General features: G+C 39.1%; 1 protein-coding gene across 4 annotated transcripts in view; it reads left to right on the top strand.

The window, feature by feature from the left end:
* SHOC2 (SHOC2 leucine rich repeat scaffold protein) overlaps positions 1–26,944 on the top strand; it is a 111,310-nt gene that overhangs the window by 19,381 nt on the left and 64,985 nt on the right. The window contains exon 1 of one of the 4 annotated variants that reach the window (XM_030842466.2): positions 21,601–21,666. The exons of the other annotated variants lie outside the window; for them this stretch is intronic. The gene's annotated coding sequence lies outside the window, so the exon portion shown is untranslated. Of the gene's footprint in view, positions 1–21,600; positions 21,667–26,944 lie in introns of those variants that run through there. 4 annotated transcript variants of the gene reach the window in all.

Genomic DNA, 26,944 nt, shown 5'->3' with positions numbered 1-26,944 from the left:
GTGGTTTGGTGACTATCCTTAGTGTTATGTTTGGATACTTTCCTCTTTTTTGTGTATGTATCTATTATAGATTTTTAGTTTGTAGTTACTATGAGGTTTATATTACAGCAATCTATACCTATGTATGTGAGTATTTTAAGTTTCTGATCTCAAGTTTGAATGCATTTTAACAACCCTCCATTTTTACTCCCCCTCTCTCATTTACTGTTTTGATTGGTGTAAGATATTTTGTATCTTCTTGTTTTACATATCCCTTAATTACTTGTTGTGGATATAGATGATTTTACTACTTTTGTCTTTTAACCTTCCTACAAGTTTTATTGATCTACTACCTTTATTGTATATTTCCCTTTACCAATGAGATTTTTCCTTTTGTAATTTTCATATTTCTAGTTGTGGGTTTAACCTTTCTTGTAAAGCTGGTTTTGTGGTGTTGAACTCTTTTAGCTTTTGCTTGTCTGTAAAACTTTTGATCTCTCTTCCAAATCTGAATGAAAGCCTTGTTGGGTTGAGTATTCTTCATTGTAGGTTTTACTCTTTCATCTCTTTAAATATATCATGCCATCCCCTTTTGACTTGTGGAATTTCTGCTGAAAAACAGCTGGTAGTCTTATGAGAGTTCCCTGTACATAAATTGTTGCTTTTCCCTTGCTGCTTTTAATATTCTCCCTTTATCTTTAATTTTTGCCATTTTAATTACAGTGTGTCTTGGTGTGGTCCTCTTTTGGTTGGTCCTGTTTGGGGCTGTCTGTGCTTTCTGGACCTGGATGTCTGTTTCTTTTCCCAGGTTAGGGAAGTTTCCAACTATTATGTACTCAAATATGTTCTCTGCGCCACCCCCAACCCTCACCCCCTTCCAGGATCCCTATAATGTGAATGTTAGTATGCTTTATGTTGTCCTAGAGGTTTCTTAAACTGTCCTCATTTCTTTTTATTCTTTTTTCTTTTCGGCTTCAGTGATTTCCTCTACTCTGACTTTCGTTTGCTGCTCCATTCCTCTGTATCATCTAATCTACTGTTGATTCCTTCTAATATATTAGTTATTTCAGTTATCGTTTTCATCTGTGGTTGCTCTTCATATTTTCTAACTCTTTGTTAAACTTCTCACTGTGTTTATCGATTCTTCTCTGGAGTTCTTTGAACATCTTTAAGATCATTACCTTGTACTCTTTATTGGGTATATTCCATACCTCCACTTAGTTCTTCTGGGGTTTTAACTTGTTCCTTCATTTGGGATATATTCCTCTGTTCCCCTGATTTTGCTTAATTTGCTACTTTTATTTCTATGTATTAAGTAGATTGGTTATATTTCCTGATCTTGGAATAGTGGCCTTATATAGGAAATGTCTTATGGATCCCAATAGCACACTCCCCTCTGGTCACCAGAGCTGTAAGTCCTAGGAATGTCCTCTTTGTGGGCTCTGTCAGCACTTATGTTGTGGTGGGCTGCCTATTATGGGCACACTACGGTATGGCTGGCCCCCAGTCTAGTTGGTTGCCAGGCCCCGCCTTTTGTGGAGGCTGCTGGCCGCTGGTGGGTGGGGCTGGGTCCTGGCACATTTGGCTACTTGGCCAGAGGAGTCCTGGGGTGGTCCTGACCTGTTGGTGGGTGGGCTGGGTCTTTACATGGCTGGCTGTGGGGCCACAATAGTTCTGGGACTGATGTTGGCCCACTGGTGAGTGGGGCTGAGGCCCAGGGGTTCTAGGGGCTTGTGCCTGCCCAACAGTGGATGAGGCTGAGTCCTGGTGCCAGTGCTGGCCTACTGGTACATGGTGCTGTGTCTTGGGGTCTCTGGCTGTGGGACCTCGGGGTCCCAGACTTGGTGTTAGGCCACTGGTGGGTGGTGCTGAGGCCCAGGAGGTCGTAGTTTTTCTACTTGTCTTCTGGATGATTGAACTTTATAAACTAGTGTTTTCTTCAAGAGCAGTTCATAGGAACAATATTCCTTGAGTTCTTACATATTTAATAATATTTACCTGTTGTTTTTATACTGAACTATATTGTTAGACTCAGTATTAATTCTTGGTCAGATTTTTTGACCTTGAAGACTCTATACATATTGATCCGCTGTTTCTGCTATTGACTTCCTTCTCCTGTTCATTTTTAGGTAGCAGTGAGTTTGTGTAGATTCTCAAAGAATTCTCTTTGAATCCTTGAAGTACAATAGTCTTTTCCCCACCTCAGGGAAAACATGTACCCTTTTAAACTCTATGATTTCTTGTTCAGTTCTGATTTTCCTATGTCTCAGTGATGCAAAATGAAATCTGTGAAAGCTTCCGATATGCCAAACAAGGGATTGTTGGCCTTATCTTCTGGCCATGCCAAGTACTTTAGAGAACTGAGGTATGATAATGTTGAGATTTGAAGCTGCAAGCCTTCTCCCTTGCTTGAGACCATCCAGCATCCCTCTTTAACCCATTGCATTCTCACATATGGTTAGGGATGTCTCCTGGTGTGCTTAAGGATGAAAGTGTAGTTTGTATTTGTTTCTCATTGTTTTCTTAGTTTTGAGATTTTTTCAAGAGGAGAAAGAGGTCACATCATTTTTTACCCTGCCATTTTTAAACCAAAAATCATAAGGGCTGTAGGTCCAATTTTGTCAGAATTAAGATAATTTTTAAAGTACAAGGAATGGGGGTGGGTGGGATGAATTGGGAGATTGGGATTGCCATATATACCGTACATATAGATAACTAATGAGAACCTACTGTATAGCACAAGGAACTCTCTCTACTCAGTGCTTGCTGGTGACCTAAATGGGAAGGAAATCCAAAAATGAGGGGTTAAACCACTGCGCCACCAGGGAAGCCCCCTAAATGAGCTTTTTATTCATTAGCTCACATGTTACTCCATTGCATATACAGTATTCTCATTGAGATTCAAGTATACATCTACTTTCTTTTGTTTGGGTTTTGTGATACTTTATGATCTTCAGGAATTATATTTACCATGGTATTTGTAGATAGGAATTCCAAAGTTAACATGGCAGGTTTTCCTTGAATGTTAAGGGAGATATATATATATATGTATAGTGTTAGTAGCCTTCATTATGTGGTTAAATCATAGACTTTAGGGCTTCCCTGGTGGCACAGTGGTTGAGAGTCTGCCTGCTGATGCAGGGGACACGGGTTCGTGCCCTGGTCCGGGAAGATCCCACATGCCGCAGAGCGGCTGGGCCCGTGAGCCATGGCCGCTGAGCCTGCACGTCCAGAGCCTGTGCTCCGCAACGGGAAAGGCCACAACAGTGAGAGGCCTGCGTACTGCAAAAAAAAAAAAAAAAAAAAAAAAAAAAATCATAGACTTTAGAGTTAAATGTTAACCTTAGAGGTCATTAAAGTTATTTTGTCAGTTGAAAAAAAGAAAAAGTACAAGGAATAAAATATGTGCTGATGTAGTTTTCTGAAAGTTGAAAACAATTCATTTACAGAGGTTCTTTTAGATCATTTTTTTAATTAAAAAAAACACAAACATTTGAGTTTGATTGTATTACTTAATTTATATTTCTGAAGCCTTGTACATTACAAAGCATTAAAAATGAGACTAGAAACTAATGCCTGTAGTTAGGAATTAGAGTACTCTTTAGTTCTTTAGTTTATTTAGATGTTGATTCCTTTTTCAGTTGAATCTGAAAATTGAACTTTTGTACTTTAGTTGCTACCACTAGAATTTTTTATTTTAAGTCTTTTGGCATAATACATGTTAGTTCTGGAATAATCTGGTATTCTGAATGGCATCTTGTTTTTCAAGGGAAATGTCAATTATTTTCCTCACTTAATGACTCTATTAAAAGAAATATGTTTGAAAAATCTTGATAGCTTAGTGGGCAAGCTTTCTTCTGTTCTCTGATTTGAACATATATTCATTTGACCCAGTTCTGTTTTACCTACCCTTTGTCTACTAGCAGGAGCAGGGTGACAGCTCAGAGAAGGTAGATATTTTTTCCACCCCATTCCTATATGACTGTGTGACTGAATATATTACTTTGTTAGGCCCAGATACAAAAGCTCATTCTAATATCCTTACAGAGAATGGTAATGCCTGGTAGATTATTGGAGATTTCAGTTTTAAGTGTTTGTTACTCCAATTATTGATCCAGTGTTTTTTAAATATCAAATTTTTAAATAATTCTGTAAAGTTCTATCAGTGTTCTAATTTGTCTAACAGTGACTTTTATTTACTGCTAAATATTTGTGCTTTTCACTTGAAACTATGAGATACAGATATTCCTCAGAAAAGGTTTTCTGATGCAAATAAATTGGGAAATCTTGTATATTATATTCTTCATCAAGAGTACATTATTATACTAGGTACTTCCCTAGTGACGCAGAGGTTAAGAATCCGCCTGCCAGTGCAGGGGATATGGGTTTGATTGCTGGTCCAGGAAGATCCCACATGCTGTGGAGCAGCTAAGCCTGTGAGCCACAACTACTGAGCCTGTGCTCTAGAGCCTGTGAGCCGCAACTGCTGGACACATGTGCCACAACTACTGAAGCCCACATGCTCTAAGGCCTGCATGCCACAACTCCTGAGCCTGTGTGCTGCAACTGCTGAAGCCCATGCGCCTAGAGCCCGAGCTCCACAGCAAGAGAAGCCGCCGCGATGAGAAGCCCGTGCACCACAACGAAGAGTAGCCCCTGCTTGCCGCAACTAGAGAAAGCCTGCGCACAGCAAGGAAGACACAACTCAGCCAAAAAAAAAAAAAAAAAGTACATTATTATATTAAAAGTACTAATAATTTCTGCTGTCAGACAGCAGAAACACATTTTATTCTAAACCTATTTGACCATGGAACTAGATGTTGTAGAAATACGTTTTGGGAAATGCTGAGACTGTATTACAGGACATATTGTGATTAATACATTGTAAGGGTATTTCCAAACATTTGCAGCTATGATTACCTATAGCCATGTGGACCAAGTAAGCTTTTTAATATATATAGATGGTAACTACTGTCGCAGAATGTAAATATAATCAGAACACACTTAATTTTGGAAGTATCTTTTCTGTAATTCTAAGGGTTTGGGTTTTGACCTGGACATTTTGTTAGAATGAATTTTCCAGTCTGAAGGTAATTCTTAAATATCCTACTATGTGTTGAACACCCAAAATTGGTCTTTGGAACTACTTTCTGTGAAGACTTAGCAGTAGGAGTTTTACAGCTTTAAGGTACCTATGAGATCATATAACTCCCCAAACTCATTTTTCAGATAAACTGAGGCCTAGAAATGTAAGGGAAGTAGAAATCACATTGTAATTAATCAAGGGATTTGGAGCCCAAACCCACAGCCCCGGATCTTATGCTTTTTTTTTTTAATTGCATTTGTTTTTCTGTAGTACTTTTAACCAAAATCCTTTAGAGACAGAAGCTAGCTAGGTGATACCTACATTTAACATGAGAATACAGGGTAGAGACTGAATTAGATTATAAGGTGGGTCAAATTTAATATAGCTAGAACTCCCAAAGTCTCTGGACATCCAGTTCCCCCCTCACTTATCTGAATAATTCTCTTTATCCTAGACAAGAGAAAACTAGTTAAAAAATAAGCATGTACTCTTCTAAAAAAATTTATTGGAGTATAGTTGATTTACAAGGTTGTGTTAGTTTCTACTGTACAGCAAAGTGAATCAGTTATACATATACATACATCCACTCTTTTTTAGATTCTTTTCCCATATAGATCATTACAGAGTGTTGAGTAGAGTTCCCTGTGCTGTACAGTAGGTTCTTTTTAGGTATCTATTTTATATATAGTAGTGTGTATATGTCAAATCCCAATCTTCCAATTTACCCCTCCCCCCTTCCCCCTTAGTAACAATAAGTTTGTGTTCTGCATCTGTGACTCTATTTCTGTTTTGTAAATAGGTTCATTTGTACCATTTTTAAGATTCACATATAAGCAATATCATGGTATTTGTCATTGACTTACTCAGTATGACAATCTCTAGGGCCATCCACGTCACTGCAAATGGCATTATTTTGTTCTTTTTTATGGCTGTGTAATATTCCATTGTGTGTGTGTGTGTGTGTGTGTGTGTGTATGTATATATGTGTGTGTATATATATATATATATATATATATACACACCACATTTTCTTTATCCATTCCTCTGTTGATGGACATTTAGGTTGCTTCCATGTCCTGGCTATTGTAAATAGTGCTGCAGTGAACATTGGGGTACATGTATTTTTTGAATTATGGTTTTCTCTGGATATATGCCCAGGAGTGGGATTGCTGGATTATATGACAATATTGCTGAAAGGGAATAGTCAGTGCTAGTTTTTAATAATTAGTGCATGGGCCAAGGATGCCTGAGTCAGGTTCTTTTCTAAATTGAGATGCATCATCACTTCCTAGTGGTCAGTTATTGAAACATTTATTTATATATTCTATTAATGGAAAAGTGGGCCTAAATGGTTGTAGAGTTAAACTCTAAGGTACTGAATTCAAATTAATTTATAAAATATATTGCTTTTATCATACTTTTCCAGAAGATACCACTCAGTAATAAATAATTTTTTTTAATTAATTATTTTGGCTGTGTTGGGTCTCTGTTGCTGTGCATGGGCTTTCTCTGGTTGTGGCGAGCGGGGGCTACTCTGCGTTGCGGTGCGCGGGCTTCTCGTTGCGGTGGCTTCTCTTGTTGCAGACCACAGGCTCTAGGCACACGGGCTTCAGTAGTTGCAGCATGTGGGCTCAGTAGTTGTGGCTTGCGGGCTCTAGAGCGCAGGCTCACTAGTTGTGGTGCACGGGCTTAGTTGCTCCGCAGCATGTGGGATCTTCCCGGACCAGGGCTCGAACCCGTGTCCCCTGCGTTGGCAGGCGGATTCTTAACCACTGTGCCACCAGGGAAGCCCAGTAGAAAATAGTTGAACTCGTTGAACTTGAGGTTATATGAATTATGCATATAGACATATAATAATATATTATTGGAAAACATTTACCTTTTAAATGCCAGATTGCTAAGTAAACTACTAGTGTGATCTATATGGGGGGCGATAATTTTTTAAAGACAGATATTTAGATTTTCTGTTTTGGCTTTTTTTATTCAGCATTTCTTCAGACTATAGAAAGCAGTCAGTCCTACCTTTTCAAGTCTTGGTTTGTCAGAAATTTTCCTTGGTTCATGTGTCTAATCCTGCTTATTTACATGATTATGTATAACCACTTAATGTATTCTGAAATAGTATATTGGTTAAGACAAGGGTTTTGCAGTCAGAACTGTGTTAGTCTTGTGACTTGCCAATTATGGTCTATGTGGTCTTTGACAAGTTGTTTGATTGCTCTTGAGCCTTAGTTTCCTTATCTATAAATGGACTTTAATGTGCTTCAGAATTGTTGCAAGGACTTAACGATCTATGAGCTAAAAAGCATTTAGCACTGCTGCTACCTCTGGTGGTGTTATTGTCAGATTCCCACCGTGCTATTGGGCAAATGATTTAACTTCCATAAACCTTGGTTAACTCATCTGTTAATGAGAATAACACTCTCCGGGTGCCTACTTCACAGAGGGTTACTTGGGAAATCAAAGATAATCATGTGATAGTAGTTGATAAACTTCTCAACCTATCTAAGCTGAGGTAACAAGTCTTACGCCATTAGGACTGGGCAGGTAAAAGCAGAGGGAGTGGAGATTAGCTTTTTGGGAAAGGGCTTAGCTGAAGTCTTGATGACAGATCTGTCTTCCTTCAGTACTGCTAGACTGTGGCACATGCAGACACATAACTTCCTTTCCAGATAAGTCAGGCTCAGAATGCATAGCTGTTTCATCACTGTCCTCCATGTGCTTGTAAGATCCTAGGTGAAGAATTTGTGATAGAGTCCAAACTCTCTTAGTTCAGTAGCTATGGCCCTTTATGATTTGCTCTCAACTTCCATTTCTTTACCTCATTCCCTGGCATTTCCTCTTATATCTCTCTCATAACCTCTAACTCCATTGTTTTTTCCAGAGAGAGGAGTAAGCACTTAAATGAACAGTTTGAGAGTATATTCTTTTATTTTTTTCTGTGTTCCTACACAGATGTGTAACTCTCACATACATTTATATTTTTCTTCAAACAAACAAAAAGTGCCAAGTCAATCATATTATGAAGACGCCACATTTTCAGAAAGTCTTTACTGGATTGTATGCCCATCAGCAGTCTGTGAGGGTGCAAGTTTCTCTGTGTCCTCACCAGCATGGTTCTTTTTTATTTTTTAATCAATTTGATAGATAAAACATTACTTCTCATTGTATTTGTTAAATAAATATTCTTCTAATAACTAGTGAAGATGTCTTTCTAGATCTTTCAAACAGCCAGGAGAGGAACTCAAGGTTCATTTGAGCATTTGCTTCAAAATGAAAACATAACTTTGGACTCTATGAAATCCACTTGTCAAACATTGGGTTAGCGTACTATCTTACCTTGTCTTTACCCTGAACTACAGCTTAGAAACCACCATCCCAAATTTGATGTTTCTCAATCCTTTGTGTATGTATGTATGTATGTAATCACAGGCCATATACATTAATTTGTATGTTTTGAAACTTTATACACATGGAACCATTCTTTACCATTCTGCAACTTACATTTTTTTGTCTTTTTTTAAAAAACTTTTTATTTTATATTGGAGTATAGTTGATTAACAATGTTGTGTAAGTTTCACATGTACAGTGAAGTGATTCAGTTATGCATGTACACGTATCTATTCTTTTTCAGATTCTTGCCCCATTTAGGTTAGTACATATTGAGCAGAGTTCCCTGTATATAGTAGGACCTTGTTGGTTATCCATTTAAAATATAACACTGTGTACATGTCAGTCCCAAACTCCCTAACTATCCCTTCTCCCCACCCTTCCCCCCAGTAACCATTAGTTTGTTCTCTAAGTCTGTGAGTCTGTTTCTGTTCTGTGAATAAGTTCATTTGCATCTGTTTTTTAGATTCCACGTATAAGCAATATCATACGATATTTCACTTTGTCTGTCTGACTTCACTCAGTATGATAATCTCTAGGTCCATCCAGGTTGTTGCAAATGACATTATTTCATTCTTTTTTATGGCTGAGTAATATTCCATTGTATATATATATACTACATTTTCTTTATCCATTCCTCTGTCAGTGAACATTTAGGTTGTTTCCATATCTTGGTTGTTGTAAACAATGCTGTAATGAACATCAGGGTGCATGTATCCTTTTGGACCATGTTTTTCTCTGGATATATGCCCAGGAGTGGGATTGCAGGATCATATAGTAGCTCTGTTTTTAGTTTTTAAGGAACCTCCATACTGTTCTCCATAGTGGCTGTACCAATTGGCATTCCCACCAACAGTGTAGGAGGGTTTCCTTCTCTCCACACCCTCTCCAGCATTTACTGTTTGTGGATTTTTTGATAATAGCCATTCTGACTGGTGTGAGGTGGTATCTCAATGTAGTTTTGACTTGCATTTCTCTGATAATTAGCGATGTTGAACATCTTTTCATGTGCCCCTTGGCCATCTGTTTATCTTCTTTGGAGAAATGTCTATTTAGGTCTTCTACCCACTTTTTGATTGGATTCCTTGTTTTGATGATATTAAGCCACACGAGCTGTTTGTAAATATTGGAGACTAATCCATCCTCCGTCACATCATTTGCAAATATTTTCTCACATTCTGTGAGTTGTCTTTTCATTTTATTTATGGTTTCCTTTGCTGTGTAAAAGCTTTTGAGTTTAATTAGGTCCCCTTTGTTTCTTTTTGTTTTTGTTTCTATTACTCTGGGAGATGGATCGAAAGAGATATTGCTGCAATTTATGTCAGATAGTGTTCTGCCTGTGTTTTCCTCTAAGAGTTTTATGGTGTTCAGCCTCACATTTAGGTCTTTAATCCATTTGGAGCTTATTTTTGTGTATGGTGTTAAAAATTTTTCTAATTTCATTTTTTTACACATAGCTGTCCAGTTTTCCCAGCACATTTGTTGAAGAAATTGTCTTTACACATTGTACGGTCTTGTCTCCTTTGTCATAGATTAATTGACCATAGGTGCGTGGGTTTATCTGTGGGCTTTCTATCCTGTTCCAGTGATCTATATTTCTGTTTTTGTGCCAGTACCATACTGTTTTGATGACTATAGCCTTGTAGTATTGTCTGAAGTCAGGGAGCCTGATTCCTCCAGCTCCGTTTTTCGATTTCAAGACTGTTTTGGCTGTTCTAGGTCTTTTGTGTCTCCATACAAATTTTAAGATTTTTTTGTTCTACTTCTATGAAAAATGCTAATGGCATTTGATAGGGATTTCATTGAATCTGCAGATTACCTTCCGTAGTATAGTCATTTTGACAGTACTGACTCTTCCAGTCTAAGAACATGGTATATCTTTCCATCTGTGTCATCTTTGATTTCTTACACCAGCATCTTATAGTTTTTGGAGTACAGGTCTTTGGTCTCCTTAGGTAGTTTATTCCTAGGTTTTTTATTCTTTTTGATGTGATGGTAAATGGGAGTGTTTCTTTTTTTTTTTTTTCCAATCTTTATTGTAGTATAATTGCTTTACAATGGTGTATTAGTTTCTGCTTTATAACAAAGTGAATCAGTTGTACATATACATATATTCCCATATCTCTTCCCTCTTGCGTCTCCCTCCCTCCCATCCTCCCTATGCCACCCCTCCAGGCGGTCACAAAGCACCGAGCTGATCTCCCTGTGCTTTGCGGCTGCTTCCTACTGGCTATCTACCTTACGTTTGGTAGTCTATATATGTCCATGCCTCTCTCTCGCTTTGTCCCAGCTTACCCTTCACCCTCCCCATATGCTCAATTCCATTCTCTAGTAGGTCTGTGTCTTTATTCCTGTCTTACTCCTAGGTTCTTCATGACATTTTTTTTCTTTAATTCCATATATATGTGTTAGTATACAGTATTTGTCTTTCTCTTTCTGACTTCACTCTGTATGACAGACTCTAGGTCTATCCACCTCATTACAAATAGCTCAGTTTTGTTTCTTTTTATGGCTGAGTAATATCGCATTGTATATATGTGCCACATCTTCTTTATCCATTCATCTGATGATGGACACTTAGGTTGTTTCCATCTCCGGGCCATTGTAAACAGAGCTGGAATGAACATTTTGGTACATGACTATTTTTGAATTATGGTATTCTCAGGGTATATGCCCAGTAGTGGGATTGCTGGGTCATATGGTAGATCTATTTTTAGTTTTTTTTTTTTTTTTTTTTGCGGTACGCGGGTCTCTCACTGGCGTGCCCTCTCCCATTGCGGAGCACAGGCTCTGGACGTGCAGGCTCAGTGGCCATGGCTCACGGGCCCAGCTGCTCCACAGCATGTGGGATCTTCCCGGACCGGGGCACGAACCCATGTCCCCTGCATTGGCAGGTGGACGCTCAACCACTGTGCCACCAGGGAAGCCCTATTTTTAGGTTTTTAAGGAACCTCCATACTGTTCTCCATAGTGGCTGTACCAATTTACATTCCCACCAGCAGTGCAGGAGGGTTCCCTTTTCTCCACACCCTCTCCAGCATTTATTGTTTCTAGATTTTTTGATGATGCCCATTCTGACTGGTGTGAGATGATATCTCATTGTAGTTTTCATTTGCATTTCTCTAATGATTAATGATGTTGAGCATTCTTTCATGTGTTTGTTGGCAATCTGTATATCTTCTTTGGAGAAATGTCTATTTAGGTCTTCTGCCCATTTTTGGATTAGGTTGTTTGTTTTTTTGTTATTGAGCTGCTTATAAATTTTGGAGATTAATTCATTGTCAGTTGCTTCATTTAGAAATATTTTCTCCCATTCTGAGGGTTATTTTTTCGTCTTGTTTATGGTTTCCTTTGCTGTGCAAAAGCTTTTAAGTTTCATTAGGTCCCATTTGTTTATTTTTGTTTTTATTTCCATTTCTCTGGGAGGTGGGTGTAAAAGGATCTTGCTGTGATTTATGTCATAGAGTGTTCTGTCTATTTTTTTCTGTAAGACTTTGATAGTTCCTGGCCTTACATTTAGGTCTTTAATCCATTTTGAGATTATTTTTGTGGATGGTGTTAGGGAGTGATCTAATCTCATACTTTTACATATACATGTCCAGGATTCCCAGCACCACTTATTGAAAAGGGTGTCCTTTCTCCACTGTACATTTCTGCCTCCTTTATCAAAGATAAGGTGACAGTATGTGCGTGGGTTTATCTCTGGGCTTTCTATCCTGTTCCATTGATCTATCTTTCTGTTTTTGTGCCAGTACCATACTGTTTTGATTTCTGTAGCTTTGTAGTATAGTCTGAAGTCAGGGAGCCTGATTCCTCCAGCTCCGTTTTTCGTTCTCAGGATTGCTTTGGCTGTTTGGGGTCTTTTATGTTTCCATACAAATTGTGAAATATTTTGTTCTACTTCTGTGAAAAATGCCAGTGGTAGTTTGATAGGGATTGCATTGAATCTGTAGATTGCTTTGGGTAGTAGAGTCATTTTCACAAAGTTGATTCTTCCAATCCAAGAACACAGTATGTCTTTCCATCTATTTGTATCATCTTTAATTTCTTTTATTAGTGTCTTATAATTTTCTGCATATAGGCCTTTTGTCTCCTTAGGTAGTTTTATTCCTAGATATTTTATTCTTTTTGTTGCAATGGTAAATGGGAGTGTTTTCTTGATTTCACTTTCAGATTTTTCATCATTAGTATATAGGAATGCCAGAGATATCTGTGCATTAATTTTGTATCCTGCTCCTTTACCAAATTCATTGATTAGCTCTAGTAGTTTTCTGGTAGCATCTTTATGATTCTCTATGTATAGTATCATGTCATCTGCAAACAGTGACAGCTTTACTTCTTCTTTTCCATTTTGGATTCCTTTTATTTCCTTTTCTTCTCTGATTGCTGTGGCTAAAACTTCCAAAACTATGTTGAATAAGAGTGGTGAGAGTGGGCAGCCTTGTCTTGTTCCTGATCTTAGTGGAAATGCTTTCAGTCTTTCACCATTGAGGACGATGTTGGCTGTGGGTTTGTCATATATGGCCTTTATTTTGTTGAGGAAAGTTCCCTCTATGCCTACTTTCTGCAGGGTTTTTATCATAAATGGGTGTTGAATTTTGTCAAAAGCTTTCTCTGCATCTACTGAGATGATCATATGGTTTTTCTCCTTCAATTTGTTGATATGGTTGATCACATTGATTGATTTGCGTATATTGAAGAATCCTTGCATTCCTGGAATAAACCCCACTTGATCATGGTGTATGATCCTTTTAATGTGCTGTTGGATTCTGTTTGCTAGTATTTTGTTGAGGATTTTTGCACATGTGTTCATCGGTGATATTGGCCTGTAGTTTTCTTTCTATGTGACATCCTTGTCTGGTTTTGGTATCAAGGTGATGGTGGCCTCGTAGAATGAGTTTGGGTGTGTTCCTCCCTCTGCTATATTTTGGAAGAGTTTGAGAAGGATAGGTGTTAGCTCTTCTCTAAATGTTTGATAGAATTTCGCCTGTGAAGCCATCTGGTCCTGGGCTTTTGTTTGTTGGAAGATTTTTAATCACAGTTTCAATTTCAGTGCTTGTGATTGGTCTGTTCATATTTTCTATTTCTTCCTGATTAAGTCTTGGCAGGTTGTGCCTTTCTAAGAATTTGTCCATTTCTTCCAGGTTGTCCATTTTATTGGCATAGAGTTGCTTCTAGTAATCTCTCATGATCTTTTGTATTTCTGCAGTGTCAAGTGTTACTTCTCCTTTTTCATTTCTAATTCTATTGATTTGAGTCTTCTCCCTTTTTTTCTTGATGAGTCTGGCTAATGGTTTATCAATTTTGTTTATCTTCTCAAAGAACCAGCTTTTAGTTTTATTGATCTTTGCTATTGTTTCCTTCATTTCTTTTTCATTTATTTCTGATCTGATTTTTATGATTTCTTTCCTTCTGCTAACTTTGGAGTTTTTTTGTCCTTCTTTCTCTAATTGCTTTAGGTGCAAGGTTAGGTTGTTTATTCGAGATGTTTCCTGTTTCTTAAGGTAGGATTGTATTGCTATAAACTTCCCTCTTAGAACTGCTTTTGCTGCATCCCATAGGTTTTGGGTCATCGTGTCTCCATTGTCATTTGTTTCTAGGTATTTTTTAATTTCCTCTTTGATTTCTTCAGTGATCACTTCGTTATTAAGTAGTGTATTGTTTAGCCTCCATGTGTTTGTATTTTTTACAGATCTTGTCCTGTAATTAATATCTAGTCTCATAGCGTTGTGGTTGGAAAATATATTTGATACAATTTCAATTTTCTTAAATTTATCAAGGCTTGATTTGTGACCCAAGATATGATCTATCCTGGAGAATGTTCCATGAGCACTTGAGAAAAATGTGTATTCTGCTGTTTTTGGATGGAATGTCCTATAAGTATCAATTAAGTCCATCTTGTTTAATGTATCATTTAAAGCTTGTGTTTCCTTATTTATTTTCATTTTGGATGATCTGTCCATTGGTGAAAGTCGGGTGTTAAAGTACCCTGCTATGAACGTGTTACTGTCGATTTCCCCTTTTATGGCTGTTAGTATTTGCCTTATGTATTGAGGTGCTCCTATGTTGGGTGCATAATTATTTACAATTGTTATATCTTCTTCTTGGATCGATCCCTTGATCATTATGCAGTGTCCTTCTTTGTCTCTTCTAATAGTCTTTGTTTTAAAGTCTATTTTGTCTGATATGAGAATTGCTACTCCAGCTTTCTTTTGGTTTTCATTTGCATGGAAAATCTTTTTCCATCCCCTTACTTTCAGTCTGTATGTGTCTCTGGGTCCGAAGTGGGTCTCTTGTAGACAGCATATATATGGGTCTTGTTTTTGTATCCATTCAGCCAATCTGTGTCTTTTGGTGGGAGCATTTAGTCCATTTGCATTTAAGGTAATTATCGATATGTATGTTCCTATTACCATTTTCTTAATTGTTTTGGGTTCGTTATTGCAGGTCTTTTCCTTCTCTTGTGTTTCTTGCTTAGAGAAGTTCCTTTAGCATTTGTTGTAAAGCTGGTTTGGTGGTGCTGAACTCTCTCAGCTTTTGCTTGTCTGTAAAGGTTTTAATTTCTCCATCAAATCTGAATGAGATTCTTGCTGGGTAGAGTAATCTTGGTTGCAGGTTTTTCTCCTTCATTACGTTAAGTATGTCCTGCCACTCCCTTCTGGCTTGAAGAGTTTCTGCTGAAAGATCAGCTGTTAACCTTATGGGGATTCCCTTGTGTGTTATTTGTTGTTTTTCCCTTGCTGCTTTTAATATGTTTTCTTTGTATTTAATTTTTGACAGTTTGATTAATATGTGTCTTGGCGTATTTCTCCTTGGGTTTATCCTGTATGGGACTCTCTGTGCTTCCTGGACTTGATTAACTATTTCCTTTCCCGTATTAGGGAAGTTTTCAACTATACGCTCTTCAAATATTTTCTCAGTCCCTTTCTTTTTCTCTTCTTCTTCTGGAACTCCTATAATTCGAATGTTGGTGCGTTTAAAGTTGTCCCATAGGTCTCTGAGACTGTCCTCAGTTCTTTTCATTCTTTTTTCTTTATTCTGCTCTGCAGTAGTTATTTTCACTATTTTATCTTCCAGGTCACTTACTCGTTTTTCTGCCTCAGTTATTCTGCTATTGATCCCATCTAGAGTATTTTTAATTTCATTTATTGTGTTGTTCATCATTGTTTGTTTCCTCTTTAGTTCTTCCAGGTCCTTGTTAAATGTTTCTTGCATTTTGTCTATTCTATTTCTAAGATTGGATCATCTTTACTATCATTATTCTGAATTCTTTTTTAGGTAGACTGGCTATTTCCTCTTCATTTGTTAGGTCTGGTGGGTTTTTATCTTGCTCCTTCATCTGCTGTGTGTTTTTCTGTCTTCTCATTTTGCTTATCTTACTGTATTTGGGGTCTCCTTTTTGCAGGCTGCAGGTTCGTAGTTCCTGTTGTGTTTGGTGTCTGTCCCCAGTGGCTAAGGTTGGTTCTGTGGGTTGTGTAGGCTTCTGGGTGGAGGGGACTAGTGCCTGTGTTCTGGTGGATGACACTGGCTCTTGTCTTTCTGGTGGGCAGGTCCACGTCTGGTGGTGTGTTTTGGGGTGTCTGTGGACTTATTATGATTTTAGGCATCCTTTCTGCTAATGGGTGGGGTTGTGCTCCTGTCTTGCTAGTTGTTTGGCATAGGGTGTCCAGCACTGTAGCTTGCTGGTCGTTGAGTGAAGTTGGGTGCTGGTGTTGAGATGGAGATCTCTGGGAGATTTTCGCCCTTTGATATTATGTGCAGCTGGGAGGTCTCTTGTGGACCAATGTCCTGAAGTTGGCTCTCCCACTTCAGAGGCACAGCACTGACTCCTGGCTGCAGCACCAAGAGCCTTTCATCCACATGGCTCAGAATAAAAGGGAGAAAAAGTAGAAAGAAAGAATTAGTAGAAAGAAAGAAAGAAAGGAAGGAAGGAAAGAAGGAGGGAGGGAGGGAGGAAGGAGGAAAGGAAGGAAAAAAAGAAAGAAGATAAAGTAAAATACAGTAAGAAAAAATATAATGAAGTTATTAAAATAAAAAATAATTATTAAGAAAAAAATTTAAAAAAGAAAAAAAAACGGACGGATAGAACCCTAGAACAAATGGTGGAAGCAAAGCTATACAGACAAAATCTCACACAGAAGCATACACAGACACACTCACAAAAGGAGGAAAAGGGGAAAAAATCTTAAATCTTGTTCTCGAAGTCCACCTCCTCGATTTGGGATGATTCGTTGTCTATTCATGTATTCCACAGATGCAGGGTACATCAAGTTGATTGTGGAGCTTTAATCCGCTGCTTCTGAGGCTGCTGGGAGAGATTTCCCTTTCTCTTCTTTGGTCTCACAGCTCCCAGGGGCTCAGCTTTGGATTTGGCCCCGCCTCTGCATGTAGGTCGCCGGAGGACGTCTGTTCTTCGCTCAGACAGGACGGGGTTAAAGGAGCAGCTGCTTCGGGGACTCTGGCTCACTCAGGCCAGTGGCGGGGAGGGAGTGGCATGGAGTGCGGGGCGAGCCTGCGGCAGCAGAGGCCAGCATGACGTTGCACCAGCGTGAGGTGCGCCGTGTGTTCTCCCGGTGAAGTTGTCCCTGGATCCCGGGACCCTGGCAGTGGCGGCTCCCCGGAAGGGGGGTGTGGATAGTGACCTGTGCTTGCACCCAGGCTTCTTGGTGGTGGCAGCAGCAGCAGCCTTAGCGTCTCATGCCTGTCTCTGGGGTCCGCGCTGATAGCCGCGGCTCGCGCCCGTCTCTGGAGCTCCTTTAAGCAGCGCTCCCAGTCCCCTCTCACGCACCAGGAAACAAACAGGGAAGAAAAAATCTCTTGCCTCTTTGGCGGGTCCAGACCTTTTCCCGGACTGCCTCCTGGCCAGCCACGATGCACTAACCCCCTGTAGGCTGTGTTCACACCGCCAACCTCAGTCCTCTCCCTGCGCTCGGACCCCAAAGCCCGAGCCTCAGCTCCCAGCCCCGCCCGCCCCGGCGGGTGAGCAGACAAGCCTCTCGGGCTGGTGAGTGCCGGTCGGCACCGATCCTCTGTGCGAGAATCTCTCCGCTTTGTCCTCCGCACCCCCGTTGCTGTGTTCTCTTCCGCGGCTCCAAAGCTTCCCCCCCGCCACTCGCAGTCTCCGCCCGCAAAGGGGCTTCCTAGTGTGTGGAAACCTTTCCTCCTTCACAGCTCCCTCCCACTGGTGCTGGTCCCATCCCTATCCATTTGTCTCTGTTTATTCTTTTTTCTTTTGCCCTACCCAGGTACATGGGGAGTTTCTTGCCTTTTGGGAGGTCTGAGGTCTTCTGCCAGCGTTCAGTAGGTGTTCTGTAGGAGTTGTTCCACGTGTAGATGTATTTCTGGTGTATTTGTGGGGAGGAAGGTGATCTCTGCATCTTACTCTTCCGCCATCTTCCCCTTGTCTTTAATGTTCCTTATTAAATATAATTTATATTCACTGCTAGTGTTCGAGGGTCTCCTGCAGAGGCGGGAGGTGGCTCTGTTTCACCATGGGGACAAGGACACTGGCAGCAGCAGTTCTGGGAAGTACTCCTTGGCATGAGCCCTCCCAGAGTCTGAATGGGATTGTTTCTTGAATTACTCTGTCTGATCTTTCATTATTAGTGTATAGCAATGCAACAGATTTCTGTATATTAGTTTTGTAACCTGCAACTTTGCCAGATTCATTGATGAGCTCCAGTAGCTTTGTGGTAGCATCTTTAGGATTTTCGATGTGTAGTATCATGTCATCTGCAAACAGTGAGAGTTTTAACTGCTTTTCCAATTTGGATACCTTTTTTTTCTCTGATTGCTGTACCTAGGATTTCCTAAACGGTGTTGAATAGAAGTGGTGAGAGTGGACATCCTTGTCTTATTCCTGATCTTAGAGGAAATGCTTTTAGCTTTTCACTGTTGAGTATGATGTTATCTGTAGGTTTGTCATATATGGCCTTTATTATGTTGAGGTATGTCCCCTCTATGCCCACTTTCTGGAGAGTTTTTATCATAAATGGGTGCTAAAGTTTGTCAAAAGCTTTTTCCTGCATCTGTTGAGATGATCATATGGTTTTTATTCTTCAGTTTGTTCATGTGGTGTATCACACTGATCGATTTGCGGATGTTGAAAAATCCCTGCATCCCTGGGATAAATCCCATTTCATCTTGTTGTATGATCCTTTTAATATATTGTTGGATTTGGATTGCTAGTATTTTGTTGAGGATATTTGCATCTGTGTTCATCAGTGATACTGGCCTACAATTTTTTGTTCATGTGGTATCTTTGTCTGGTTTTGGTATCAGGGTGACGGTGGCATCATAGAATGAATTTGGGAGTTTTCGTTCCTCGGAACAGTTTCAGAAGGATAGGTGTTAGCTCTCCTCTAAATGTTTGATAGAATTCACCTGTGAAGCTATCAGGTCCTGGACATCGTTTTTTGGAAGTTTTTAAATCACAGTTTTCAATTTCTATGCTTGTGATTGGTCTGTTCATATTTTTTATTTCTTCCTGGTTCAGTCTTGGGAGATTGTACCTTTCTAAGAAGTTGTCTGTTTCTTTCAGGTTGTCCATTTTATTGGCATACAGTTGCTTGTAGTAGTCTCTTATGGTCCTTTGCATTTCTGTTGTGTCAGTTGTAACTTATTATTCATTTTCAGTTTTATTGATTTGAGTCCTCTTCCTTTTTTATTCTTGATGAGTCTGGCTAAAGGTTTATCAATTTTGTTTTTCTTTTCAAAGAACCAGCTTTTAGTTTCATTGATCTTTACTATTGTTTTCTTTGTCTCTATTTCATTTGTTTTTGCTCTGATCTTTATGATTTCTTCTAGTAACTTCAGGTTTTGATGTTCTTTCTCTAGTTGCTTTAGGTATAAGTTTATGTTGTTAATTTGAGATTTTTCATGTTTCCTGAGGTAAGGTTTTATTGCTATAAACTCCCCTCTTAGAACTGCTTTTGCTGCATCCCATAGGTTTTGGATTGTTGTGCTTTTGTTTTCATTTGTCTCTAGGTATTTTTTGATTTCTTCAGTGATCCATCGGTTGTTTAGTTGCATGTTGTTTAGCCACCACATGTTTGTGCTTTTTACATATTTTTCTTATAGTTTATTTCTAATCTCATAGCATTGAGGTTGGAAAAGGTGCTTGATATGATTTCAATTTTCTTAAATTTACTGAGGCTTGCTTTTTGTGGCCCAGCATGTGGTCAGTCCTGGAGAATGTTCCATGTGCACAGGAGAAGAACGTGTATTCTGTGGCATTTGGATAGAATGCTCTTCTATAAATATCAATTAAGTCCATGTGGTCTGATGTGTCGTTTAAGGCCTGTGTTTCCTTATTTGATTTTCTGCCTGCATGATCTGTCCATTGATGGAAGTGGGTTGTTAAAGTCCCCCACTATTGTTGTGTTACTGTTGGTTTCTCCCTTTTTGGCTGTTAGTATTTGCCTTATTTGTTGAGGTGCTCCTATGTTGGGTGCATATATATATACAATTGTTATATCTTGTTGTTGGACTGATCTCTTGATCATGTAATATCCTTCTTTGTCTCTTTAACAGTCTTTATTTTAAAGTCTATTTTGTCTGAAATGAGTATTGCTATTCTAGCTTTCTTTTGATTTCCATTTGCATATAGTACCTTCTTCCATCCCCTCACTTTCAGTCTGTATGTGTCCCTAGGTCTGAAGTGGGTCTCTTGTAGACAGTATATATACAGGTCTTGTTTTTGTATCTATTCTTTGTGTTTTGGGTGGAGCATTTAATTCGTTTACATTTAAGGTAATTATTGATATGTATGTTCCTATTGCCATATTCTTAATTGTTTGGGTTTGTTTTTGTAGGTCTTTTTTCTTCCTTTCCTCTTTTTTCTGTGGTACACGGGCCCCTCACTGTTGTGGCCCCTCCCGCTGTGGAGCACAGGCTCTGGACGCGCAGGCCCAGTGGCCACGGCCCACGGGCCCAGCCGCTCCGCGGCATGTGAGATCGTCCCAGACCAGGGCGCGAACCTATGTCCTCTGCATCAGCAGGCGGACTCTCAACCACTGCGCCACCAGGGAAACCCCTTCCTTTCCTCTTTTGTTTTCTTCTCTTGTGGTTTGATTACCATCTTTAGTGTTGTGTTTGGGTGGCTTTTTCTCCTTTTGTGTGTGTATCTGTTGTAGTTTTGGGGTTTGCTGTTTCCATGAGGTTTTGATATAACAGTCTGTATATGTACAAGGTTTGCTAAAGTTGCTGGACTCTTCCTGCCTAGAGAAGTTCGTCTAGCATTTATTGCAAAGCTGGTCTGGTAATGCTGAATTTTCTCAGTTTTTGCTTGTCTGTAAAGCTTTTGATTTCTCTGTCAAATCTGAATGAGAGCCTTGCTACATAGAGTATTCTGCTTGTAGCTTCTTCCCTTTCATCACTTTAAATATATTGTACCACTCCCTTCAGCCCTGCAGAGTTTATGCTGAGAAATCAGCTGATAACCTTATGGGAATTCCCTTGTGTCTTATTTGTTGTTTTCCCCTGTTGCTTTTAATATATTTTGTCTTTAATTTTTGTCATTTAGATTACTATGTGTCTTGGCATGTTCCTCCTTGGGTTTATCCTGCCTGGTACTGTCTGTGCTTCCTGGACTTGGGTGACTGTTTCCTTCCCCATATTAGAGATGTTTTCAGCTGTTACGTCTTCAAATATATTTTCAGGTCCTTTCTCTCACTCTTCCCCTTCTGGGACCCCTATAATGTAAATGTTGGTGTGTTTTAATGTTGTCCCAGAGGTCTCTTAGATATTCTTCATTTCTTTTCATTGTATTTTCTTTATTCTGTTCAGCAGTGATTTCTACCATTGTGTCTTCCAGGTCACTTATCCATTTTTCTGCCTCAGTTATTCTGCTATTGATACCTTCTAGTGTATTTTTCACTTCGGTTACTGTATTGTTCATCTGTTCTTTTGTTCTTTTAGGTCTTTGTTAAACATTTCTTGCATCTTCTTGATCCTTGCCTCCATTTTTTTCCCAAGCTTCTGGATCATCTTCACTATCATTATTCTGAATTCTTTTTCTGGAAGGTTGCCTATCTCCACTTCACTTAGTTGTTTTTCTGGGGTTTTATCTTGTTCCTTCATGTGGGACATATTCCTCTACTGTTTCATTTTGTCTAACTTTCTATAATTGTGGTTTTTGTTCCCCTGGCTGCAGGATTGTAGTTCTTCTTGCTTCTGCTGTGTGTCCTCTGGTGGATGAAGCTATCTAAGAGGTTTGTGCAAGCTTCCTGACTGGGAGGAAGGGGTGGTGGGTGGAGCCTGGGTCTTGTCCCTCTGGTGGGTAGGGCTGTGCTCAGTAAAACTTTAACCCACTTGTCTGCTGATGGGTGTGGCTGTGTTCCCTCCCTGTTGGTTGTTTGGCCTGAGGCGACCCAGCACTGGTGCCTACAGGCTGTTTGGTGGGGCTCATGGTGGCCTCCGGGAGGTGAGGGTCTCAAGCCAATGAGTACTTCCCAGAACTACTGCTGCCAGTGTCTTTGTCCCCACAGTGAGCCACAACCACCCTCTGCCTCTGCAGGAGATCCTCCAATACTAGCAGTTAGGTCTGGCCCAGTCTCTTAAGAGGTCACTGCTTTTTTCCCCTGGGTCCTGGTTCACACGAGACTTTGTGTGTGCCCTCCAGGAGTGGAGTTTCTGTTTTCCCCAGTCCTGTGGAAGTCCTGTGATCAAATCCTGCTGGTCTTCAAAGCCAGATTCTCTGGCGGGGACTCCTCCCATTGCCAGACCCCCAGGCAACTGGGAAGCCTGACATGGGGCTCAGATCTTTCAGTCCAGTGGGAGAACTTCTGTAGAATAATTGTTTTCCAGTTTGTGGGTTGCCCACCCATGGGTATGGGATTTGATTTCATCGCAGTTGCACCCCTCCTACTGTCTTGTTGTGGCTTATTCTTTGTCTTTGGATGTAGGGTATCTTTTTTGGTAGGTTCTAGCATTTTTTTTTGTGGATGGTTGTTCAACAGTTAGTTGTGATTCTGGTGTTCTCATAAAAAAGGGTGAGTGCACATCCTTCTACTCTGCTATCTTGAGCTAATTCTGGAAGGAATTTTCTGTTTTTTGTCTTGTTTTTATTGTTTACCATCTCTTCTGAGATCTGTTTCTGTTGCTTCCTTTAGGTGTAGTGATTTATTTTTCCATTGGGTAGTATAACCTTGCCGCAGTGGCTCCTTGTGCAAATACAGAAGTTTTCATACTGTAAATACCTAGAAGTAGAATTGATAGATCAAATGGGTTTACCTGGACATTTTCTAATTCATCAAATTTTTGCCATGTTACTCTCCAAAGTCGTTTTGACAATTGATACTTTTACCAGCAGAGTGTGAGTTCTCACAGCTCCACTTTCTCCCATGTTGGTTTTAGCAGACTTTTTCACCTGCTAACCTGATGGCAGTTATAGCTTTTCATATTTCTCTAATTATTAGTGCTATTGAGTATTTAATGGACTTTTAAATATCTCCTGTGAATTGCCTGCCCACTTCTTAGTGCAGTATTTGCCTTTTCTTAGAAATCTGCTAAGTTTTTTATGTTTTCTAGACTCAAATCCTTTTTTAGAAATGAGTTACAAAGATCTGTTCCTAGTCTGTAGCATGTTCTTTTGTTTCTATTATTTCTAATTAACATTTTAAAAGTTGTTAAATGTTCACAAACTTAGAAGTTTGGAGTTCAGTAAAATAACCTGCTTTTTCCCAAATTAATTGAGAGTAAGGTGTTCATCTGATGCTCCATCATCCCTGAGTATTTTAGCAGCAGTTCTCTATCCTTTTGGCCTAAGAACAACTTTACAGTCTTAAAAAATTATTTGGAACTTTAGAACTTATTTATATAACGGTTATATTTACTCATATTTACTATATTAGAAATTAAAATTAAGGAATTTAAAAATTAATTTTTAAAAGACATATTACATGTAATATAAATAAAAACTTCTATGAAAAATAACTACTTTTCAAAACAGGTGGATTTGTTTCACATTTTTTGCAAATTTCCTTAATGTCTTCCTTAACAGATAATGGCTGAATTCTCATAATTGTTTCAATCAGTTGCAATATGTTATTTTGGCTGAAGAATATGAAGAAAATCAGTCCTCAAACATATATGTAGTTGGAATATTTTAATATCCTTTTCAGATAATTGAAGATATTCAATGATAACTAGTTTAAAATGGCAGTGATAAATAACTTCTTGAAGATTAACTGCAATGTAGAATTTAAACCTATATTAATGAACTTTTTCCCCCTAACTTTTTATTTAGAAATAATGATAGACTCATAGGAAGTTGCAAAAATAACACTTCACTTAGCATCCCTTAATGTTAGCATCTTATATAATTGGAGTACAATATGAAAACCAGGAGATTGACATTGATACTATATGGGACTATAAGACCATATTCGGTTTTTTGCCTTTTTTTTAGGTGTTTTTGTGTGTGTCTATGATTCTGCATGTTTTTATCCCATGTATAGGTTCACAGTTAAGATATGGAATGGTTTCATCACCTCAAAGGAACTCTCCCTCCCTACCTTGTCCTTATCCCCTGAAAATTCCTGTTCCATTCTCCATCTGTATAGTTTCATCAGTTCAAACAATGTTGCATAAATTGAATTATAAAGTATGTAAACTTTTCAGATTGACCTTTTCATTAAACTTAATAGCCTTGAGATCCAGCCAGGTTGTTGCATATATCAGTAGCTCATTCCTTTTTTTGCTGAGTAGTGTTACCTTGTGTGAATGTACCAGAGTTTAACCATTCACTCACCAAAGGACTTTTGGATTGATTCCTTTTTTGGGTGGGTGGGGGGATTACAAATAAATGGTATGAACATTGGTGTACAGGGTTTTTTAAAAAATATATTATTTATTTATTTGGCTGTGCAGGGTCTTAGTTGCAGCACACCGGTTCTTCGTTGCTCTGTGCAGGATCTTCATTGCTGCGTGCAGGATCTTTAGTTGTGGCATGCAAGATATTTAGTTGCGGCATGTGGAATCTTTAGTTGCAGCACGTGAGATGTTTAGTTGTGGCACGTGGGATCTTTTAGTTGCGGCACGTGGGATCTTTTAGTTGCGGCACGTGGGATCTAGTTCCCTGACCAGAGATTGAACCCAGGCCCCCTGCATTGGGAGCGTGGAGTATTTATTTATTTATAATTTTGGTTGCATTTGGTCTTTGTTGCTGCGTGCGGGCTTTCTCTAGTTGCGGTGAGCTGGGGCTACGCTTCATTGAGGTGCACGGGCTTCTCATTGCGGTGGCTTTTCTTGTTGAGCATGGGCTCTAGGCGCGCGGGCTCAGTAGTTGTGGCGCATGGGCTTAGTTGCTTCTGTGGCATGTGGGATCTTTCCAGACCAGGGCTCGAACCCATGTCCCCTGCATTGGCAGGCAGATTCTTAAACACTGGGGAGTGCAGAGTCTTAATCACTGGACTGCCAGGGAAGTCCCAGTGTACAGGTTTTTTGTGTGAGCACAAGTTTTCATTTTTCTGAGGTAAATGCCAAAGAGTGAAATGCTGGATTATATGGTAGGTATATGTACCATATACATATTAGTTACACGTTATAACTAATTACTTATAACTTATAAGTAATCACTAAACTATTTTTTCAGAATTTTTGTATTCACCTCTGTTTTACCTTCCCACCAGCAGTATATAAGATATTTGGCTTCTCTGCATTCTTGTCCGCATTTAATGTTATTACTATTTTTTATTTATTTAAGGTGCTCTGACAGAGTGTAGTAATATTTCATTGTGGTTTTAATTTTCATTTCCCTAATAGCTAATGATGTTGAACACCTTACTTGTGCTATTTGCCATATGTATCTGCTCTTTGGTGAAATGTTTACACCTCTCTTTTGCCCATTTCCCAGTTGGGTTGTTTTTCTAAATTGAGTTTTGAGAGTTCTTTATGTGTTTAGATGTAAGACCTTTGTTGAATATGAGGTTTTCAAATATTTTCTCCCATAGCTTGTCTTTCCATCCTCTTAACAGGGTCTTTTGCAGTGCAAAATTTTAAATTTTTAATGAAGTTCAGTTTATCAATCTTTTTCTTTTATGGGTTGTACTTTTGGTGTCATGCCTGTGAGATCTTCACCTGGCTCTAGGTCCCAAAGATTTTCTCATTTCTTTACTTCTCCAAGTTTTATAGGTTTACATTTTATATCTAAAAATATCATAATTTTGAGTTAGCTTTTATTTAATTAATTTTAAATTAATTGAATTAATTTTTGTACAGTGTGAGATTTAGGTTCTTTTTTTATTTTTCTCCTTCCTCCCTCCCTCCTCCCTTCCTCCTCCTCCTCCTCCTCCTCCTCACCTGTCCTCTCTCTCCTCTCCTCTTTTCTTTTCCTTTTGGCCTATGGATGTTCAGCTTTTCCAGTGCCAACCTGTGGACTTTTCATTCCATTAAAATATGGCTCATTCATTTGTCTTGTAATTTGAGTGGCTCTGTTACCCATTTGTGATTTTCGAATCATCATAAATTAGTCAACTGGAAAATACTGTTTTATTGAGTTATGTAGATTTCCTAAATGTTGGCACACTTTATAGTACAATATTTTAAACATCCACATTTGTTAATAATGCCACTGATCTCATCAGAAAAGTCTTCAAAGGGCTTCCCTGGTGGCGCAGTGGTTGAGAGTTCGCCTGCCGATGCAGGGGACGCAGGTTCGTGCCCCGGTCCGGGAGGATCCCACATGCTGCGGAGCGGCTGGGCCCGTGAGCCATGGCCGCTGAGCCTGTGCGTTTGGAGCCTGTGCTCCGCAATGGGAGAGGCCACAACAGTGAGAGGCCCGTGTACCACAAAAAAAATAAAAGAAAGAAAAGTCTTTAAATACTGAGTAGCTTTTCAAGCTCATGATAAGAAGATACGTGTTTTCCAAAGTTCTGATTTTTGTTTTAACTCTAATTTTGTCATTGGCAACAAATATTCTCAGTTGTTTTATGTGAAGTGATGGGCTCACTTGCTTCATTTTTAAGAAAATGTCTGCCAAATACCTGGGTCTGCAGAGCTATGTATTCTCCTTACCTGGCTCAGGTTTGATAGTCCACATCAGGCCACTTCTAGTAACACCTTCCTTGGCTTACAGGGGCTCTGACTTCCTTTGCTAGGGAATTGGACACCCTCTTGTGTGGACACTCTTCTCATCTGCTTGGGATTCTAATTCCCTTTGTGGTTTCTTCATAGATTATTTTAGGAATGTGGTTTTTAATTTCTACATATTTGTGAATTTTTCAGATTTCTTTTGTTGATTTTTAATTTTATTACTTTGTGGTTGGAGAATGTATTTTCCATTTTACTTACAGAAACTTAAAGTTTTATGTTCCAAAATATAGTTTGTCCTAGAGAGTGTTTTCTGTTCACTTGAGAAGAGTGTGAATATTCTGCTGTTGTTTGGTGGAGTATTGATAAATGTCTCTTAGGCCTAGTTGGCTTATAGTGTTGTTCAGGTCTTCTATTCCTTGTTGATATGTCTAGTTGTTCTACCCAGTATTGAAAGTA

This window comes from Globicephala melas, chromosome 16 (genome assembly GCF_963455315.2).
Source record: "Globicephala melas chromosome 16, mGloMel1.2, whole genome shotgun sequence".
NCBI classification, from domain to species: domain Eukaryota; kingdom Metazoa; phylum Chordata; class Mammalia; order Artiodactyla; family Delphinidae; genus Globicephala; species Globicephala melas.
This window is presented reverse-complemented; position numbering and strand designations above follow the sequence as displayed.